We start from the raw sequence: 18,768 nt of genomic DNA on the forward strand, positions 1-18,768 counted from the left end.
TTTTTTTCCTAAACTCCAACATATAGCGTTATGTGAGCAACCCAGGTTGTCACAGCCTGGTTGCATCTCAGAATATCCATTCCAATTTAGGCAGCAACATCTGCAGCAGCCTGAATTCAAATAAAGTAAGAAAAGAAATTAGAAGCTCCAGAGTGCTTCAGTTTGAGGAATAAGTAAAACTGTCACTAAGTCAGCAATGCAATGGTCCTTTCCACAGGGCTTGTTATCTAGCACGTCTCAAGGGCTGTGATTGCTCCCCATCTCAATCAGCGCAGCACCAGCTGTATTTTTTACTTTGCCTTACACACAAAGAGCAAGGCCCAGATTCTGAAAGTTGCCTGTGGTGTTGGAGGGATATGGGTATTAATATGGGATCATCAGGGGATTACTGATTTCTGGGTTGGAAAAATCCTTGACCTTCTGCCTGGAAATAGCATTTCCTTAGAAGTTTCTTGCACCATCCTTTCATAAGGGCAGGAACATCACCCATCAACAGAACCTATGGCATAGCAGTTCAATGGTGATAAGTCACCCTCATAATTTTTGTAATAGATGTTATTCATTTGGCATCTGTGACTTGTAGTCACCAGAGCATAATTGTGAGCGTATCTGCTACATCCTTGCTCTGCTTCATTCTGAAAGAGCATTCTCAGATTCACTGAGACTGTAGTCAGTTTATCTATGCTCATTAGTTGTTCCTTCAGGAAAGCAGGAATTTACTATGACAAGAGACTAATTCATCATCTCTGAGGCTCTTTCTAATTGCCACAAGTTCTTCTGACACTTCAGATTAGTCAGTGCATGATGATGTTCATTCCTACAACAACAAGACCCTCTTGAACAAGCATTAGTATTGCCACCAGTGTGCCACTTTGTCCCCAGGACTCCCAACCTCAAGTAGAGCCAGTATCCCATCACTGGGTTTCAGAGCTCTAAGTGATATGGGTGTCACATAAAGAAGTAAGGTTCATGTCAAAAACAACAAAAGAACACAGCCACTACAATAGAGATGTATGTACAATCATGATTTTCTCTAACAGCTTCTTGAAACAAACTCGAGGTCTCATCCTGCCATATATTTCATTCTCTCAGACGCATTCAATTTAAGATATTCAAACCCATTTCTCAGGTGTCTTCATGTTTTCCCTGTGAGAATGACTGTGGGGAATAAATTGTAGTCATATCCCACTATTGGATGGGGAAGAAATCCATCACCATATGCTTTATGAATAGAGTTAATCATACTATTATTTGGCAAGTAACTGGCTTTTCACTGGATCTTCCTATTTATTCCTTTCTGCCAAAAATCAATGTTTTTAATCCATAAACCAAAATATGTTTATTGTATATCTGTCACTACATCTCATATGATTGCAATATAAAGGTGTAACTGAGATGAATTGTGTGAATTTTCCTCCATGCATTTGTGTCAACAGGAGACGCTTAGGTGAAGTCCAGTCTTTATCTAAGAACTTAAATGCTTAAAATAGGATGAACATGAATTTAAATTTTTGAGTTAGCTGCAGCAGAGAACTCAGCTGTCACAGTTCACAAGCTATCAAGAAACTGCCTCCCTTTCAGCTCCTTACAAGGACTACGCTACAAGATGCTGGCATCATGTTTTGTTCTCATTGAGGAAAAGGTGTCAGCTGAAGAAACTTCCTCTTTGTTTTTGTAGGCTTGGAAAGGCAAATTGCTTATTTTTTAAATCATAATGAGAAACATTTCTTTTTACCCTTTGTTTAAATTATTGACATCTTCTTGTGACTCTAACTAGCTTCTAGAAGCTCCGGGTCACTAATTAGTTATCCAGAGTTTCTTGCCACATAGCTTATTTGAATGATTTGCAGAAGTAGAGTAATAACAAAATCTGAATTACAAATATAAGAATGTTTTTGAAGCATTAATGTAGAGCAATTGAACTAGTAGAAAGTGATAGGAAAATAATATGAGAAAAAGTGTGAGATCTGAGGTGGCTAGTAAGTCTAGTTTCAAAGGTAGTAAGCATAGCTGCTAAGATATTACATGCATACTTCCAAAGATGCCATTCAGTCACAGAGCTTAAGATGGGAATTTATGCATATCTAGCTCACTTATGTGTTAAAGTTATTCTTTGCCACCCTTTGTCTTCTCCACTCTGAAAGGTGAAATTTCCTGAATACTTGTTGTGATAGGAGTCTTGAATCTATTAAAAATGTTGATGCTGCTGTTCTCCTCAAGAATTTTTACTTTTATTTTTTTTGATGCTAGGTTAAGCTTTCTCTAGCTGTAAGCAAACAGTATCTTGACTTCATCTTTATTTTCTATTCAGTCAATACTTCAGGTAAAATTTTGAAGACTGATTGGCATATTGGGTCAGAGAATTACAGTATCACAGTATCACAGTATAACTAAGGTCGGAAGAGACCCCAAGGATCATCAAGTCCAACCTGTTCCAACAGACCTCACGACTAGACCATGGCACCAAGTGCCACGTCCAATCTCCCCTTGAACACCTCCAGGGACGGCGACTCCACCACCTCCCTGGGCAGCACATCCCAATGATGAATGACTTGCTCAGTGAAGAACTTTTTCCTCACCTCGAGTCTAAACCTTCCCTGGCACAGCTTGTGACTGTGTCCCCTTGTTCTGGTGCTGGTTGCCTGGGAGAAGAGACCAACCCCTTCCTGTCTACAACCACCTTTCAGGTAGAATTGTATCACTGAAGTTAGCTTCTTGGTTTAGAAAGCAATATCATAATATTAAACCATTAAAATAATATGTACAAATAGCAAAAGAACAAAACAAAAGGAAATAAGAATGAAGACGATTAGATCTGGAGAAGATGTAAATTGTACTGTTGTTATGTCTTTTCCTGTGTCTGTGTGGAGGTTTCCTGGGGCAGGAGTCATTATCTTACTGAAGCTACTGCCATATCCCTACTGATGCTCTATGAAATTACCTGGGTATTTAAAAAAACACTAAATAAACAAACAAACACGGAAAACAACAACAACAAAAACAAGCCCTACCCCCCCCCAAAAAAACCCCAAACCAAAACACAAAACCATTCTCTCATTCAGGTCTTATTTTTAAAATTTTGTTTATTGCAATAGCCTCAGGAAAAAAACAATACAAACTTTCTTTTTAATATCGGTCAATTCTGCTTTTTCTTTTTTCATTGCTCCAATAAAAGAAAAGTTTAAAAATGCTTCACAGTTTGTTGATGAGAATCTTACTGCACATAATGTACTAAGAAGTTAATGGCTTCTTACAAAAAAAGAGACATAATAGGCCAATTAGACTTCATAATAAAGACTGACATCTTTTGTAAAGCTTCCTTATATGTTGTATCTATGTGTCTGTTCAATATGTTACTGAGATTCAAATAAAGGTTTTTAATCTGGAAAGCTTGCAAGAAGTATAAAGCAGTAAGTTTATTTTCTTTTGAGACAGTATCAATCAATATTAGCTAGTTCTTGGAATTCACCACTAGAGAATGTTCCAGGATGGTACAGGATGAAATACAATAAAATAAATATTATGTTATGAATACATGCTCTCAGTTTTCTACAGTTCGTTTCCACTATGTATTCAGACAGCAAAATCTGCTGTCTAAAGGTAGTTTCAACAAAAGGGCTAGATGTCTAAACCCTAGTTATAGTCACTGGAAATATATAATTTGCCTTAGCTATCCACACATACACATCCAGTTACATTGTGTTCTCCCTGCAGAGCCTGGGCATGAGTACAAGTGGACTTTTTCCAAACTGAGGAATAGTTCTAAACTGAGGTTAAACTGGCATCTCTTTGAAATCAGGTCCATTTTAAGGATGTAGTTATTTTTCTAGTTGTATTTGTATACTAAACAGAAAAGCTTCAGGATGAGGAAAAGATATTTAGCTGCTGAATGTTTTGTCCATAGTTTATTCATTCATCTGATCTGTTCATGTCACAGAAGTGAAAAAAAGGCCACATGTAAAAGAGTTAATAGAGTTATCTTTTGGAAGGGGTAGTAGATGACTCTCCATTGGCCAGGTTTGGACAGTTAAAATACATAATTTCAAATACTTGTGAATCAGACAGAAGCAATGATGTCACATCTCTTCCTACTCTACGACCATACCACTGTCTTTTGACAGCCAGTTGGCATCAGTGGGGATGCTAATAGGAAGCTTATGAGCTCTACTGCAAAACATGACCTCAAGACATTTATTTTCTCTCCCACTGGTACACTTTCATATGAACTCTGTCTCACTTATATTTATTCATCTCTTTGGGCCACTGAAATTGAATATTGAATACCCAAGTCAGGTCTCTTTGTGCACCACGAAGGTCAGACAACTTGATTACAGCAGCTATAATCAAAGAGTATTCATTTTTTTTCTTATCTCTTCACCATTTCTGCAAGAACTGAACTTTGCCAGAAACAGCAGGATGGATGAACAAATCTTTGGAAAAGAGTAGTGAAGCACTGTATATATTCAGCATTTAAGGAAGAAAATAATCTCTGGTACCTAAAAAAAAAAAAAAAAAATCTCAAAAAGATTAAAGTGTGTGCAGATATGTTTATTAACTATAAAATAAATGCATTTTTACCCTTTGCGGAAATAAAGTGAGAAAGCTAGTGCAAAGGTGAGTTATCATGTGTGAAGAAAAGTTAAAGCTCATACCAAGCAAAACTGAGTTTTCTTGTTGGTTTTCATTCAGCTGCACTCATCTATAGAAGTGCTATTCAAAACATCCATTAGCTGTTAATTTAGAATACTTCAGACGGTGAGCCCTAAACCTTTATTGATACCTTTCCAACAGCCTCCTAATCTCTGAAAATTGTTGGCAAGAGCTACACTGAATCAGCCCATCATCAACCCTGTTTTCTGTTATTCAAGTTAACACAGATGCTCTACCTTCAAACAGAAGAAATACAGATCTTCCTCTTTCTTGAAAGGCATACTTACAAATACAATTTGATTTAATGAATCAAGCTGCTTCCCTTATCTATGTCATCCCAAATTAATGACATAAACCCAGTAAATAATTTAATAGCAGTAAAGCCAGAAACCACCTCCATGCACTTCAGAAACACAAAATCAGAAATTACTGCTAATACATTATTAAAATCTTTACTTCACCTTCAACCTGGATATTTCTACACAGACAAAACCAAAACCAAACAGACAAACTCCGCTACCAAAAAACCCCAAACAACAAACACTAAACAAAAGAAATTAAAACAACAGCAAGAAAAAACCCACACTAAATACAGTCAAAACAAACAAAAATTTCTACATAGACAAAACCAAAACCAAACAGACAAACTCCACTACCAAAAAAACCCAAACAACAAACACTAAACAAAAGAAATTAAAACAACAGCAAGAAAAAACCCACACTAAATACAGTCAAAAGAAACAAAAACTTCTCATGAACTAGGGAAAATTTTGATGGCTCATGACATTAATTCCCTTTTTTTTCCAGTTCAGCAAATGCTGCATCCTACATGTTCAGTAAAACTTTCTTAAACTGTGGGTTCTTTCATTGTTTATACAGTGTTTGATACAAAAATCTACACTACAATAGGATTAAATTGACAAAAGGCGTGGTGTGATATTTTACCTTAAGTAAAGAAACAGATGTAAAGTACACAGTGCAATGACAAACTAACATCTGCTGGCTTGCTAATGATATACACAAGCTTGGGATAGAGCAAGGTATTTCACTTTTTTTTTTTTTTCTTCCCCTCTCATTAATTTATAATTCTTAACAATGAAGTATTTGGTTGATTGAAAGATGGAGAAATTAATTACTGGCATAATTTGTTATTTGTCATTAATTTGTCTCTTTTTTAAATGATTGTTTTATGCATTAGAGTAGAAAGAATCACTATTGGTGAAATAGTGGATTGGAAAATGTTTTATTTCGATTCCAGAGACATTAGTGAGGGAGACACATTAAGGAACAGTAAGATTAATTGTAATTTAAATTCCTTTAATTATCAAATATAAAGACCCCACCCTCTACTTTATTTTACTTTATTTTTTTCCTTTTTTTTTTTTTCCTTTTTTTTTTTTTTTCTATTCCCTTTAAAGGGTAAGGCAATCCTTATAGACCTTAGAAAGTGAAATGTCTTCCAACTTTTGCTTTTTGGTCAAGGCTTAATAGGCACCATTTATAAATTGCTGTAGTACAAACTACAGTGTGTTCTAAAGGATGACCTGCCATCTGCTGCTGTGCCTTTTCTTCTTAGACTATATACTAGATTCTTCATCTGCAAATGAATCACCTGTACTGTCTGCACTTCACTTTTCAGACAATGTAGAGGTAGTTTTCTAGATTAGGACTAATGTAGGACTGGTTTTTTTCTTAGATAGGCCTACATCTTTACATTGACTTAACAGGGAATACATACACTAGCTTTAAAATGTGTTATCCACTAGCAGGAGGATTCAGCTTCAAAAAGTTTGTGTCTCCTTAAATTAGGTGCAAACAGTAACTTTTCTTGATCTGGGCCAGATCTTTTATGTTAATGGCAGTGATATATTAGCAGTGCAATTCATGCATCATTATAATAATTTATTAGTTTAAAATGTTTCCTTAGACCTTAACATCTATTGCCTATTTTAAAGGACATGCTTTTCTCCCTAAATTCTAGCTATCCGCAATACAATTACGACACATAATCCCAGGAGATTAATTTGAGATTAATTTAATTAATTTGCTAGTTGTCTCAAGGGCCCATATTCCTTCATATAATGTAATTGATATTTTATAAATACAACATTCCTATAGGTTCTAGAGTTGTCTTTGTGTCCAGTACTGGTGCTTCTGTTTCTGCAAACAACCTCTAACACAAGACACCTCTCAGTATAAGATAACATACTGTTACCTGACACATCTTACTGTTACCTTACATATCTAAGTGCCAGGTTCTACATATTGGCCACAACAACCCCATACAGTGCTACAGGCTGGGGTGAGGGTGGCTGGAGAGGGACCTGGGGGTACTGGTTGATAGGAGGCTGAACATGAGCCAGCAGTGTGCCCAGGTGGCCAAGAAGGCCAATGGCATCCTAGCCTGGATTAGGAACAGTGTGGCCAGCAGGAGCAGGGAAGTCATTGTGCCCCTGGACTCAGCACTGGTTAGGCCACACCTTGAGTCCTGTGTCCAGTTCTGGGCCCCTCAGTTTAGGAAAGATGTTGACTTTCTGGAATGTGTCCAGAAAAGGGCAACAAAGCTGGGGAGGGTTTGGAGCACAAGCCCTATGAGGAGAGGCTGAGGGAGCTGGGGTTGCTTAGCCTGGAGAAGAGGAGGCTCAGGGGAGACCTTATTGCTGTCTACAACTACCTGAAAGGAGGTTGTAGCCAGGTGGGGGTTGGTCTCTTCTCCCAGGCAACCAGCACCAGAACAAGGGGACACAGTCTCAAGCTGCACCAGGGGAAGTTCAGGCTGGATGTTAGGAAGAAATTCTTCATAGAAAGAGTGATTGGCCATTGGAATGGGCTTTCCAGGGAGGTGGTGAAGTCACCATCACTGGATGTGTTTAGGAAGAGACTGGATGGCATGCTTGGTGCCATGGTTTAGTTGATTAGATGGTGTTGGGTGATAGGTTGGACTCAATCTCAAAGGTCTTTTCCAACCTGGTCTATTCTATTCTATTCTATTCTATTCTATTCTATTCTATTCTATTCTATTCTATTCTATTCTATTCTATTCTATTCTATTCTATTCTATTCTACCTTAATTATTTTGGAACCTAGAATTTCTGAATAGAGAAGGCAGACAAAGCAGGCATTTGTTAATTGAAAATCTGGAAGAAAGCAAAATATTTAGAATAGTATTTATTTATATGTCAAAAATTATGAATGCAAAGATAGAGCTCTATTGAAAATATGAAGAATCTTTATAAGAGATACAACCATGCCTCAGATTTTAAGATGAAAGTTTGAAGATATTTTTTTGCTTTGAAAAACACTACATATATGCTGAATTTTATCTTTCACATTCAAATGTGGAAACATTGTATTTTGAAGCTGAGAAGATTGAAAAAAATCCACAACTTGGAATGCTTTTTTTAGCTCAGAGACTTTGGAAAAGACAGAAACACAAATATACATTTATATTTGAAAATAATTTTGGACTTCAATTAGCATGAGCTTTTTTCATTGCATCACAAAACCAAGCGCAGTTGTTGGTGTCCTCCAAGCTAAATTTACAGAGCCAAGTACAAGCAATTCATGCAGAGCTATAAATATTAATCTGAATTACACACCAAGGATGTCTGCTAGCACAGATTCAACAAACTAATGTGGATTTATTGTGGTTCCTTTTTTTTGTCAACTGTACTAATGTAATTACTTATATTCTAAGTAAGAAGATATGTAATTATTTTAAATAATCCACATGCTATCTCACTACTTTCCACTACCAAGTGTCCGTTAATAAACACTACCTCTTGGATAAGATGAAACGGAATTTCATTGCTCCCTCACAATTTATGAATTCACTTGTTTGCTTATTTTGATCTTTTAAAATAGGAGTTTCAAACAAAAAGAACAGTATCGATGATGGAGATTGGAATCAATACAGCTGACCAATATGATCGAGTATTGTTCCTTTATTGTTCCAGTATGGCAGGCCTATGGTGCAGGCTTATGGTGCGAGTATAGCACAGTGAAGTAAAGCATGGAAGAAGAAGGGATAGGAAAGGCAGAAGTGCAGAGCAAGGGAACTTCTGCAACTCATATAAACTCGGAGTGCCTTGTTGGCATGGCTTCATTGGTTCCCTATGAGTGACCACACATCACACTATTGTAGATTATTGGTCCAACTACTAATGACACTCGAGGTTTGTTGATGCAGGTGCATGTCCTGCTGTCCCAAGATAACATTCTGTGTTTATAGCTACCAGCGTCTTGTTTTAGTTACATGCTGCAAGACAGCACTGTTTTGGTACACTGATAGCTGGCTCTGCACTTATGCTGAGCATGGCCTACCCCCATGTCAGGCTCTAGGCCTGCACTGCCAGATTGCTCACACTGCTCGTCGCTGGCATTGCCACAGAACAGTGTATTCTATTAAGATTCAAATACACATGAATGAATAGGACCTATGTTCAGATTGTTTTCTTTTTACGGCATTCACTACATTCCATTGTTTAATCATAGCCTTATAATTAAAGCATGTCTCAAAATATGAATAGCTGCAGATTATTCTACTAAACAACTATTAAAGTACAATATGATTCTCTAGTTGCATTTAAAAATACTCTTGGTCTGTTTTCCAGTTTATCAGAGAGAGAGGATCTGTACCTGTTTTATCTGATCAAAGGCTGCTTGCTGAGCAGGTCCCTACTCAAACTGGTTTCTCTTTCGAGTTATTTTATGAAGAGGTATGCCAGAGATATGCAATCTCCAGAATCAACTGCCCCCAAGTACAACTGTGTCTCCTTTTTATTTGTGGGTTGTTGCAGTGCAGATGTCTGGCTCACAACATCCAGAGGGATATGATGGCAGCCGTCTTGCCACCAAACTCCCCAAAACTGGATTTCTCTGGCTGGGCCTTTTACCTTGTTTCATTTTATAGCAAAACTGGCCTTCAACAGAATGTGAATTATCTTGTATCTTTGTCGAAGACTTCCTCTGCTATGGTGTCCAGACAATGATGTTGTCTATGTATTGCAAATGCTCTGGCATTCCGCTTTTCTCCAACACAGTTTGGATCACTCCATGACAAATTGTTGGACTGTGTTTCTACCCCAGAGGCAATTAGTTTCAGGTATACTGGACACCCCTCCAGGTGAAAGCAAACCAAGGCTTACATTCTTCTCTATGGGAATAGAGAAGAAGGCATTAGCAATGTCTGTGGTGGCATGCTACTCAGCCTCTTCAGATTGCAGTTCATACTGAAGCACTAACATGTCTGGCACAGCTGCACTGATTGGAGGAGTCACTTCATTCAAACCCAAAAAGTCCACTGTGAGTTTCCATTCTCCATTTGGCTTGTGCACTGGCCATATGGGCATATTGAAGTGTAAGTGAGGTTTTTTTAGGACACCTTGAGTTTTGAGCAAATGAATCAGCTTATGGATGGGAACCAGAGTCCCAGTAGGTTCTGTACTGCTTGCAATGTACAGTCTGATAGGAAACTGACAGCTTTACATCCTCAATCTGATGCTGTCCCACAACTGTAGGATCATCTGAGAGCTCAGGCCTAATAGATAGCTGCTTTTTACCTTCAATCTCTACTGTTGCTATTCCAAATGCCCACTTATAACCCTTTGGGTCTTTGAAATGCCCCTCTTGCAAAAAAAGTTGATTCCTAAAATACATGGTCCATCAGGGCCAGTTACAATTGTATGTTTCTCCCAATCCTTCCCAGTCAGGCTTATTTCAGCCTGAAACCTTGTCAGCTCTTTTGACCCATGAGTAACTTCTTTTATGGTTGTAGGCTTTGCCACTACCTAATTCAAGGGGATCAAGGTACAGTGAGGTCCAATATCTATGAGAGCTCTGCACTTTCATACTTCCATTGTGCCGGGCCACCCTACATTCCAATAGACTCTGTTATCTTCATCATCCCTCTCTTTCATCTGGCTGGAGGCAGGGCCCCTCTAATTGTGAGTGTTTTCTCCAAAGTCATCTGTTGGGTGAACAGAGTTGCCCTGGGAAACTGTCAGCGACAGTGATTCCACTGGTAATATTACCTCTGGCGTTGCCACCTAACAGTTCCCTTACTCTTGCTACAAGGTCAGAGGTAGGCTTCCCATGCCACACTCTCATGTTGTCACCATGGTCAAGTGAAGTCTTCCACAATGCCCCCCTTGATTGATCTGGCCTAGCTTGAGATGGCCTTTTAGGAGCACATTTATTTCTCATAGCTAAGGCATAGATCTATTCTGAAGAAGAAATATCATCCTTCTTCTCCAGTTTGGACACAGATGTCTCAAGCTTATCTATCCTTCCATCCAGTTTCCTTAGATCTGTCATCTTTTCAGACAACTTTTCTATTTGTCCTTTGAGCTTCTCATCCAACTGCTCAAGGGCTGCAACAACAACATTCCCAGATAGGCTATCTATGAGTTGCCTCATTTGGTTGGCAAAATTGCTGAGAGTGGAAGGGCACCTTCTATGTCGTATTCTCACAAGTCTACTTCCTAAGGTAGAAGCGTAGCTTGGGGGTGCAAGCTGGATTAATTTTTTTCAAGAGGGACCTGCCAACAGGCACCCCCTCTAGGTCTTCAACATTGATATCTTCATAGAGTATTTCCCTCACTGCCATATCTCACAAACACTTAACACCCTGTTCTATAATAATCCGTTTAGGAGGATGTCAAATTAAATCATCCCCAGAAGGGTATCATTGCTCCACAGCATTTAGAAGAAGATGCCAGAGAGAAACAACTCCACCCAGTCTTCCTTTGGTTTCATCAATACCTCCATCTTTTGCCACTGACCCTAACTCCTGAGCTTCATGGGCCAAGTCATCAGTAACTTGCCATCTTTACAAACATAATCATGGCAAGCATGTCTAAGTTCCTTCCTAGGCATAAGCTGCCTTGCTGGCAGGGCAGGAGCTGCTGCTCATTGGGCAGGAGGAGCTGCCACAGTACTAGTGATAACATTTTTTTGAATGAAATAATTTTTAATGTCTATAGCCTAGTAAAATTTGGAAACATAAGACACTCAGTATATATAAAATTATGGTAACTGTACATAAATTTGATCAATCATTTTTTTTCTCCTTTTTTTTGTGTGTTTAGCTCTTATGCATGCCTTGATTTTTTAATACCTTATGTTTACAGAATCACATAAGAGACATCCATGTGTATTTGTGAAGATTTTAATATAAAAATGACTCAATAAATAGTCAGAAGTGCTCTACATAGTATTTCACCTCCCTGGAATGGAGAAAGTTCTAGCTTAGGAAAGCAAACATCTTGTTTTTTTTCATCTGTTTTTCTTTCAGTGTATTATGCCAGGTGAAAACTATCTTCTACATAAGCCTGTTTCTCCAGATATATGTTACTCAGAGGATATAAAATCTCTAGGGCCTCAGCTTCAGCTGGTGTAAACCAGCACAATCCTCATGAAATCAAAGGAACTACAGTAAATGGTGTCTGTAAAGAATCTGACTCAACTGTACCTGAGACAAAAAAAACCCAAGTCTAAAATATTACACAGACATACACAGGTACATACAGGAATTGGAAAACAATTTATTCCAGGTCTCATTAAAACAGTATTAAGCACATAATGGTACAGACATCTTTCTGACAGATCACCTTTTCAGACCATGACAGCCCCCACGTGCCCAATGGAACTCCTTAATGTAATACAGGGTGCAGACTTACTGCAGCTCACATGCTGCAGTGATCTGTGTCACTTAATGGTACAGACTGATGGGTACTATGGAAGTTAACTTGCAGTGATTCTTTTATCAAGTATTAGTATTTAATGCACTTTTATCTTTGATTTCTAAGTGATACAATACTATCCTCTTCTACTTTTTTTTCTGCTGCCTTCTTTCTTTCATTTTCTCAGCCAAATTGCCAGTTAGTCCATGACAGCAGCAATCTATTAATTGACATTAACCTCAGCTGATCCCTGATGTTTGTCATACTAAAAATGTTCAGATCATAATTGCCCCAAGTTTAATAAGGGATAGCAAGGTGGAGAGAGGCAAGTAGAGGCTACATTAATTTTCTTGGATTGATAGATGTAAAAAATCTTTATCTCCTACTGAAGGCATGCCCTTAATCCCTACATAGCATTACATTATTTTATGACCTCTTCTGAAAGCAAATACCAGATCAGTTCGGCATCCTCTCATATTCCCTTCTAACATGTCATAAAGTGATAGGAAAAATTAATCATAAACAACACATGAGATGAAAGCAAATAATAAAGCAGATCTCACATAGAGGCAGGCAGACAGACAGACAGGAGAAACTGACCTTATTTATTGGAGTGAAAAAAAAAGATAAAAAGTATGATTATATTATTTTGCCCATTTGGGGGAAGCACTTACATGCAAAAATTCATCTGTATTACCAGAGCAGAATTGAGCTCTGGACTTAATGGAGCCTAAGCTTGGATTTCACTCCAGGGCTATCCTGAGCAGCTTAGGTTGTCAGCTATCTCCATAAAGCATAGCTGTCCAAGAGCCAAAGTTCTTCTGGGTTGACCTCTGCCACAAGAATAAAGTTACACTGGTCTCTGTACCATCTCATTGTGGCAGTCAGTGAGACCTGGGGCATGTTTCGGTCCTGGAGTCAAGAGATCTCTGATGATGAAGGACAGACTAAAGTGTCCATATTATTAAAGGCTGCATGAAACTGGGGAGGAAGAATATTTTTGCATTAAGAACTTGAAGTCTGCTGATGGTATGGGGAGAGCTAATGTGTGCTTTTACACAACAATATGGGGCATAAATTGCTAAAGGTGGTCATTATTGAAAGTGAGGCACTGTTCGGAAAAGACTCTAATTAAATTACATGCCTTTCTTAAGAAGGGAAAAGTTCAGCTGGTGTGGCTAATCTTGGCTGACAATCAGTGTAATAAGCTGCAGAAGAGATGTGGTGAATGAGAAAAAAAGCAAAAGTAGACCTCCCTCAAGAAAATAGAGGCAGAAAGGAGGGGAGTATTTAGTGCAAATGAGTTGAGTTTTAGGAGGAGAGACCAACGATTAGAAAAAATTTGTTTCATCGTTACCAAATTCAGTAGTTAAAGGTTGAACTTGAAAACAGGGCTTGAAACTTCAAACTTGGAAAGGTGCTAGGAGGCAAGAAAGGTTTGATGGAGTTCCCGAAGACTCCCTGCATTGCAGTAGTTTGTACTTGGCAGGGGAGTCCAGCCTGCAGATACTTAGGCTGTGGGAGAAGTGGCGGCTGTCCTTATCCTTCAGAGCTGGAAGAGAACCAGGTGGGAAGAAAAGTACATCAAAGAAAAATAATGCTTGGGAAATCCACAAGTAGAAGATCAGTTGGGATTTACTCTAATACATAGCATGAATGAGAAATAGCAGTTTGCTCTGAAAATGCTGCCAAATTGTCCAGAATTTCATTGTTGCGTGCTCTCAAAGTGAAACTCTTGAAGGGTACCTGAACCTCTGCACTGGCTACAGTTGATAATCAGGGAGTTTAGGACTAGTCAAGTCTGCAGATGCTAAGGAGCAGCAACTCTCATGGAAAAGTGGGCCCTTTAGAAAATTTAAAGTTCTGAACTGATGTTGTAGCAAGGACAAGGTGGCAAGAAGGGAAAACAAGGTCTAAGGATCAATGAGCTACAAACCCTACATGTGCAAAATCATAAGGCATAGATGGTGAAGTGAAAATCCAGATGTTCTGCCTGTGATTTTAATTCATTAGGGTATAAAGGGCAGGTAATTTTACAAGTTTTTGCTCTTAATATTATGTAATATTTGAATCTGAACATATGGATTGCATCCTCTTGTTCTTCCCATGCCAATTATTCACTTCATTCCATGAAAACAAGCACCACAGATTGTCTTCCAGATTGTTGGAGCAGGGTGTCTTTGGTCTGGGAGATACATGACTTCCCTAATATTTTTGACAGTAGAAAGAGATATTATTTTAAAAATACCTACTGTAAGTTTCAAAAATATTTTCAGCAGCTGTGAAGGTATTGAAGGCAAATTAATCAGTCAGTTTCCACTTGTTGATCAGGTCTGAAAAAGCAGTGTTGTAATAAACCAGGCAGCAACAACACAAAAGTATCCTAGCAGTCTCCGTTATCTGTTGTGGCATAGAATGAAGATGCAATTAATAATGAGGCTGACTCCAGGAGAATAGATTTTCACTTCAGCTAGGAGGATAGAATCACACCTCCAGTTATTTAAATATATGTACTGTAATGTCATCAAGACACTTGAGTAGGAAGATTGCCTCTGTTGGGATCACAGCTGTGTTTCTTGGAATAGGGTTTTACAATTATGGCCTACCATAAGAGGCATCCTACAGACATTTCCAGCCTAAAACCCCAATCCCCACAAGAAAAACATGTGCAAGATATGTTATCTGTTGGCATCTCAGGTGTTCTGAAAGCAAGTTATGTTTTTATGCTGACATATGGGAAAGATTACCAAGCCTCCATCCCTCTTGCTTATTCACAGGCTCTTCATGTAGTTTCTGGCCATTTTTTTTTCTCAAGATTTCCATCCTAGGTACCATCTTCTTTGAAATTTGGAGCTGCAGTTCAGAAACATTCCAAGTGGACCCTGAAGGGTCCTGTACCCTCCACATCTAGTGCATCACCTGAAAGATTACCAGCTAAATGTCTTTTTCTTCTTATCTAGCAGAATAAAATATGACTTTACACAGGTTTTAGAGTATTTTTTAAAGCTTTAGTTAGGACTTGCACTAGAAATAGCCATAGTTGTAGAAAGGAATAAGGAAGTGGAAATGCAGAGAAGAAAGAACAGCGCCTGCAGCACTTGATCTGCTGAACTCACTTTGTAAGGCAACAGGCCAATGAGAAAGCTGGACCCATCTCAGTCTGTGTCCCAGCCTGGTAATGCTGCTGTACATGGAGCATGCAGAGACTGCATGCAATTGATGCATCAGTCCTTCCATGTCCAGCAGTGTGACACACAACTAGGGCTGGTCATTTACAGAGGTGCAGAATGGGATAATATCCAGTATTTGTTTTAAGAGCCTAAACAGATCCACAGCTCCTCCCAGATGCATTTTTTTTAACCTAGCCCAGCCACCAAAGAGCAGAAATGATAACTCTCCTAACCTGTACAACTCTATGTAAAATCTACATCTCAAACGCAGATTCAAACCTACTTCTTTCACACACTGCCAAATAAGCAAAGTAGAGAGTAAATTGCAACTACAGAAAGTAAGGGTATTTTTGTATCTTTCTGTAATGTTTCATTGACAAATATAAAGGAAGACATATATGGCTCTTGTAGTTATGTGTAAATGATGAAGTGCAACATCACACATTTTAATTTTAGTGGAATTACAGTTGTCAAAATAATTGTATTAGTTAATTTTAAATTCTTCATTGGAGAATGGTCCAGGCTATATCTCTATTGCTCAAAATGTTTTATTGTGCAATCACTATGCTGTTTTGGTGAGTAATTTCTTTAATGTTATGCTATATATGTGTATTGCAAAACTGTGAGTGATCTTTGGTTTTGTACTGTACTGTGTTTTGCATATAAAATACATTATGCATATTCTCTCTTTCTCTGTCTCCAACTCTTGATTGCAGAAAGAGGAGAATGGAGACCTAGTGTTCCCTAGTGTTTGTGAGTTGCTTTTGTGGTGGGTTTTCTTCTATATTTTTTTTTTTTTTTCAGTTTGCTCAAGCCTCTGAACTTCTTTGTTTCCCAAACTATCTACCTGTGAAAATATCTCTAACAATCTCGACCATGTAGCTAGTTTAGATTCCCAAGCTGAAGACTGATGCAGTTCATTAGGTATGTCAGACCCAGCCCCCTCCTTTTGCTTCTGCTCTTTTCCCCTGTTACACTGGCAGCTTGGAGAATAAGCAGGAATTATTTCTTGCAGGGGAATAATCCTTCCTGGGCTGCTTAAATTAACTTTATGCAGAAAATGGCCATTCTACATCATAGCCAGGCCGTAACATCTCGACAGAAAAGGATGATAAGTATTCCCTTTTCTCTGATGGCACCTTTCTTTTTCTCTGGATGCTGATCTTCTATGTCTGCCTGCCTGATTTACTCATACTAAATGATATGTTCACTTTCACTAAGCTACCCCAGAATATATACTGAATCATTCTCTTCAAAATATACATCTTACTGTCTTGTGTGCCCTAGGATGTACTGGATGATGGTGGCAAGGGCTGTGCATTCCAGGAAGCTTAAGGATGGTGAAAAAAGATATGGCAAAGATCAGACATCAGTTAATGGGGTTTTGTTGTAGACCTGTAGAGAAACAGATCTGCAGTCAGCACTGTTTTAATGTCAGAAGATATTTGAGGTAAGGCCATGAAGATCCCATAGCACAGTTCAGAAGAAAATCCACAATTCAGAGTATTTCTTCTGCTGTGGTTTATTCACCTGATTAAAACAACAGGCAGTGCTCTGTTCGGATCCATGCTGTTGAACAGAGAGTCTAACCTACAATGAGAGGTGTAGGGAATGACAGAGAGACATGTACAGATGCAAAGAAGAATAATGTCCTGTCTGGGAAATTGCATGTAACTTGAAATTATTCGTAAGTATCTGATGATATTGTGATGCAAATGGGGATGCCATGTGAATTTCAGTGGAGCTTCACTGACTTACATTCTCTGAGGATTTAATCCCCAGACTATCAAACTGTTCACACTGGAATGGTGGTATTAAACTAACCTGGGAGAGCTACAAAGAGTGCATTAACAAACCAGAAACCTGGAAGGTAAAGCAGTATGGCAGTTCTCAGCAACACATCATAATGTACACAGTCTGACCATGATGGAAATGGTTAATTGAGAAATAAAGTTACTGAATATTTTCTTTGCATTTAGACAGTGCATTGAAGGGTTTCTTATTGTGCAGGGGAAATAGATACACTTCCAACCACCCTGATTCACCCTTGGACATTTCATGACTATTTCTTATCGCTTAGTTGAGCATAAATTCATAGATTTTACGGTTAAGGGAGCTTGAGATGGGCTGCTATATTTTCAGCACTTAGTTCTGCCACTTCTTATTGGACCATCTGCTGTCATCTTAAAGAGACAAGTGTATATTGTCAAGATAAACATACAAATCACTCCTGCATTTGATATTAAAATGAAAAAAGAGAAACCTTTAAGTGTATCGATACAAATGTGTCAATAATGTTACAGAGATAAGTCCTTGAAAAGAAAATAACATAAATACTGTCTGTGCAGATTCAAACAGGATACTTTCACTGTAAAAAAAAAAATGGTTGATGTGTACAGACCTTTAAAATTTATTTCTTTCAATGAAAGCATAAGATTTATTCTAGTTCCAGTAACATAATTTTAAAAGGAAGGGGGGAAAAAAATCAAAATTTATTACAACTATCTTTAGAAGTGAGTGATATTAGCTAACACTATGATTAAAATTTAATGTTTCAGGGACTGAATGTATCTGAAAACAAATGAAGATATTGCAACAGTTATCTCTGCATACACAAAAGAGATTTATGTGCGCAAATACATGTGCACACATGTTGGCAGGCTTAAAACATGCCACAGCTTCAAGTTCTAGAAAAAAGAGATGTATATGATACATCATTGGGGGAAGGATCATTGAACTTTGAAGTATAACTAAGCCTTATCACTGTTTATGTACATATGTGTACATAAGCTTGTGCTAATACTATGAAAGTAGGCAATAATTCCTGTATAGAAGACCTGTCACATGAATAAATCTCCTGTTACTTCCTTCTGTGTTTCCCATCATTAACACCTTGACTTTACATATTCATATACATCTTTAATTGTTGGTGTTTTTTTCTTACCTATCTGGAAAATACTCTCAATTTTAGGACACGCATGCTAAGTCTACCTCTTTCACAGATGCTAAATGCAATGGACACCTAATTTAGGGCAGATGATATGACAGGTAGAAAAATAAATGTAAAGAGTGTATGTTTCAACATAGCATGCTGTATTGCAAAAATTATATCTTTTAAATTACTTATTTGTATTTTTGGGATCAATGCTATCATAATTTAAAAAACATCACTGATTAAAATGGAGACACTTATAAACAAAACACACTAAAGTTTCTTAAATTAGTTTCCCTACCTCCTAAACATTTAAAAAATAGTTTACAAAAGA

The sequence above is a fragment of the Dryobates pubescens genome, chromosome 7 (genome assembly GCF_014839835.1).
Source record: "Dryobates pubescens isolate bDryPub1 chromosome 7, bDryPub1.pri, whole genome shotgun sequence".
NCBI classification, from domain to species: Eukaryota; Metazoa; Chordata; class Aves; order Piciformes; family Picidae; genus Dryobates; species Dryobates pubescens.